The sequence below is a fragment of the Octodon degus genome, unplaced genomic scaffold (genome assembly GCF_000260255.1).
Source record: "Octodon degus isolate 3935 unplaced genomic scaffold, OctDeg1.0 scaffold00090, whole genome shotgun sequence".
NCBI lineage: Eukaryota > Metazoa > Chordata > Mammalia > Rodentia > Octodontidae > Octodon > Octodon degus.
Genome location: NW_004524666.1, coordinates 4947161 through 4951710, shown reverse-complemented (window position 1 = coordinate 4951710; position 4550 = coordinate 4947161). Strand labels below are relative to the sequence as shown.

The following is a 4550-nucleotide window of genomic DNA, read 5'->3' as shown; positions in this document are numbered from 1 at the left end:
TGGGAAGTCTCAATGTTAGTGATACTCACTAAGCCCTTAAAATGATTGTTCTCTCTACTGTGGTCTCTGCAGAGACTTTAAAAGGTACAAAATCTATCAGAAAGCAAAGGCCAACAAACAAAAAAGAGGAAAAACACCAATAATACCATGTACCAGTAATGATACGGAACACTTACAACTCAAGCATATGTTGGAAGGAGACTTAATAGGTATGACACCATGGATGACTGGCACTGTCTCTTGAGGCTGAATACATGTATGTCCCATGGCCCTGCAATTCCATGCCTGCATTTCCTCCCAAGGGAGATGAGTGCCTACATGCGATAATCGCACACTAGAAAGGATTCAAATATCAATCAATAGAAGATTGGATAAAGAAATTGCAGTATATTTATACCAGGAACAAGATGTAAAAACTACAACAACATAGATAGATCTGAATCTCAGAGTATTGCACAAAATAAGTAAAACAAAAAAGCACATATACATTAATTTTTCTTAAGTATTGTAGGTTTTAGTGTGTCATGACTGAGGACAGCAGTTTCAAGGGGATTCTTGGGAAACTTTTCTGACTTCAGAAGCACTTCCTGTGGAGTGGAGGGGCTGCTTTGTCATACTCAGGCTTGCTGATCCACATTTCCTGGAAGGTGGACAGAGGCCAGGATGGAGCCTCTGATCCATATTGCGTACTTACACTCTGGCAGAGCAATAATCTTGATCTTCATGGTATTGGGGGTCAGGGCCGTGATCTCTTTCTGCATGCTATCAGCAATGTCAGGGTACAGGTGGTGCCCCCGGAGAGGACATTGTTGGCGTACAGATCCTTATGGATGTCAATGTCAAACTTCATGATAGAATTATAGGTTGTCTCATGAATTCTAGCAGACTCCATGCCAATGAAGGAAGGCTGGAAGAGGCTCTCAGGGCAGCAGAAGCATTCATTACTGATGGCAACGACCTGCCCATCTGGCAGCTCATACTTCTTCTCTAGAGAGGAAGATGAGGTTGCTGTGGCCGTCTCATTCTCAAAATCCGGGGCCACATAGCACAGCTTCTCCTTGATATCTCTCACAATTTCTCGTTCAGCTATGGTCACAAATGAATAGCCTCTCTCTGTGAGGATCTCCGTGAGGTAGTCTGTGAGGTCATGGCCAGCCAGGTCAAGGTGCATGATAGCATGGGGCAGGGCATAGCCCTTGTAGATGGGGACGTTGTGGGTGACACCATACCCTGAATCCAGGGCAATGCCTGTGGTACAGCCAGAGGCAGAGAGAGAGAGAGAGAGAGAGAGAGAGAGAGAGAGAGAGAGAGAGAGAGAGAGGCTTAAAGGGCAATGACACATAGCAGGGACATTGAAAATTTCAAACATGATTTGGGTCATCTTCTCCCTGTTGGCCTTGGGATTTAGTGGAGCCTCTGTGAGTGTGGTGGGATGTTCTTCTGGGGCTACTCACAGCTCACTGTAGAAGGGGTGGTAACACATCTTCTCCATGTCATCCCAGTTGGTGATGATGCCATGCTCAGTGGGGTACTTGAGAATTATAATCTCTTGCTTGCTCTGGGCCTCATCCCCCACGTAGTTGTCCTTCTGGCCCATTCTCACCATTGCACCCTGGAGGTGAGGGAGGCCTATAACGGTTGGGGGAAGAGAGCCCAGGTGGGGGGGGGAATCATCTCCTGAAGTCTGCTTTGCACAGGCCAGAGCCATTGTCACACATGAGCGCGGTGGTTTCTTCTTCACATGTGGTGAGTGTGGCTGAGTGAACTGGGGGCTGGGGAAGCAAGGTTTGGAGAGGTCCTCCTCCTGGGAACTGAGAACTGCTGCATCTTTGGTAGAGTAAATTTTTATTTCTATAAATCTTAAAAACAAAAGTAGCACATTATTTTATTTATTTATTTATATTTTTTTGGTACTGGGGATTAAACTTGGGACCTTGTGCTTGCCAGGCAGGTGCTTATTTCACTGAGCTATCTCCCTGGCCTACTACATCATTTTAATTAATTAATTTAAATTTAAATTTGCTTTTAAATTTAAATTTGCTTTTTTTCCCCATAATTTTATTGATAAACAAATAGCAATGAGACAGTTTCAAATCAAATTGGTAGGACAGTTTCAATAATTAACACATTGCATACATTCTTGCTAGGGGTTAATTGCTGTACAAGATGCGGACATGATATCCTATCTACAAACACCATTAGAACAAATCCCTCTATTCATTAAGAGAATGTAACTATATTTCTATCCTAACCACTTTGAATACACAGATACAAAATGGACATTCACCTGTATCACCTTTTTTTTAAGTTCCATTATTTGAATATTGTAGGTGTGTAAACTCAGCAAAATATTCTAAATGAGTCCAGTAGACCATAATAGTATTGGGTCTTCCACTTGACTGGCAATGTCAGAAATTGTTGATCTGAGTCCCCTACAGCTCGACATAACAGCACGGCTTTACTTCTTATATTTCATTTTCATACTTTTCTGCTGGGTGGTTAAGATCAAGGTAAAGCAGGACCTATGCAACAAGAGTTGTAGCTTTTGGGTCTGATAAGGTCAGTGAAATCCCCTCAGGATTTATCCTGAGATCCTGTACCTCAGATTGTAGAACCTTTGTCAGTGTCACCTGTGTGGATACTACATCATTATAGAAATCATAGTTTTCTTCATAGGAGGCAGTAACTGAAAGGGGCCCTGATACGGTTTTCTAAAAGGGCTTCAGATTTTCTTTCCTGGTCTGGGTGTTGGCTACATGGGAAGCAGGGGCATTCACATTGTGAAAATTCACAACTCTAAAGTTATATTTTGTATAATTTTCTATGTATTTGCTATAATTTAATATATAGTTTTATTTTAACTCTTTTGGTCAACATTATGGTTATATTAGTTTATCCAAAAAAATCTGTTGTGGGGGCCTGGCCCTAGCTCAGGCCTTTAAGTGGCTGCTTCCACAAAGCTGTCAGCCTCAGGTTGCTGGAGTTCGAACCTCACACCTCTCCAGCTGGCCAAAAGTGCCCTGAAGGCATTCGAGGAACCAAAAAAAAAAAAAAAATCCTTATTCCATTTTGTACAACAATTAACCACTAAGAAGAATATATGCAGTGTATTATTTGTTGAAAAATAAAAAAAAAATAAAAAAAAAATCTGTTGTTATTTTGGGCTTCTGGGAAAATTGTTTTTTATTTTCCAAAACAGACTAATGGAAGTTCATCTTCTCTATTCAAATTTAAATTTGGTGTAATGTCAAGAAGCATTATGGATGCTAGACTTGAAATAATGTTTAATATTTGTACAATAAATATGTAATATAGGTTTACATGTCACATTTTCCTTTACCCTGGAAAAGCAAAGGTATTTATTTGGGGACAAGGTAAGGAAAGAGTAATCAGAGACAAGATGGTCTTGGGACAATGTTTGGTCATGGTGAGCCTGTAGGTCTCAGTCAGAGTGTTCTTGCTGTTTCTCAGAGCAGGACTAGTAGTTTGTTTTCTGAGTTTCTCAGTCTTCTTCAGGACTGTGTTGAAATCACCATACTATTGACCACTCAAGAATATCGGAATTTTCTTAAAAGCCCCTACTATAGCCAGGCTAAATGATAAATATTCTTGATGAATATGAAATCCCTTTTACACAAAGATAGACTGCAAACATTTAGAACCAAATTGAGGTGAAATGCCCAAGGAAGAGCTTTCTTGAGAAAACAGGCAGCCCTGGACATTTTGGAGCTTCGCCTCTATCCCCTTAGAGGTCCAGATTGCCCATGTGAGGAAAATGTCTGATTTTATCTTGTAGTCCACATTCCAGGGGATTCAACCTATTTGGATAAGAGGTCTGTGAATTTATAAAAAGTGTGTGTGTGTGTGTGTGTGTGTGTGTGTGTGTGTGTCCCTTATTACTTTTTCTTTCCCCTTCTTGCAAATGTCTTGTCCTCTTATATTTCTGGCATTTACTTTCCTTCTTTTCTTGCAAATGTCCCAGGTCTTCTGAGGTTTCATACATGCTTCCTGATTCCTTTTTCCTGCCGTGTCTTAACCAATGTTCAGTCTTTGGTCTTCTACTTTTCTTGCTGGGTACCCAACATGTAGAGACTGTCCCTGTTCTCATGGCTGCAAACACGTGGAACTGATGACTCACAGATTTACAGCTCATGTCCTGTCCCTTGCTCAAGGTTTATTCCCATATCTCTGACTTCTCACTGGTCATTTTCACTTGAAAGCCTTCCCAATGTCTCAAATTCAACAATGTCTAACTGAGCTCATTCTCTCCCCCACAAAACCAGTTCCCCTTCCTAGTTCCTTGTTTTTGTCCTGGAGTCCGTGTCTCACGGCCATTCCTACTAAAACCTTTGAAGTCATTTCCAATCTGTCTGTTGCCTTCATCTGCTCATCCTGCAGCCTTTCCCCAGATGCCTGATAAAGATCAAGTTCCTCTGAATTTCTCCCCCTCAGACCTTGTATCTTCTTGAGTTCCTTTCGATTTCCTAGTTTGAGTTCTCATCACCATAGGGCTGCGTCAATGACCAGTCTGCCCGACTCCAGCCTCTCCA

At 41.5% G+C, this 4550-nt stretch overlaps 1 pseudogene; it reads right to left on the bottom strand.

The window, feature by feature from the left end:
• Positions 1-574: 574 nt before the first annotated feature.
• LOC101562743 lies at positions 575-1606 on the bottom strand (annotated as a pseudogene).
• Between the last annotated feature and the right edge of the window lie 2944 nt (positions 1607-4550).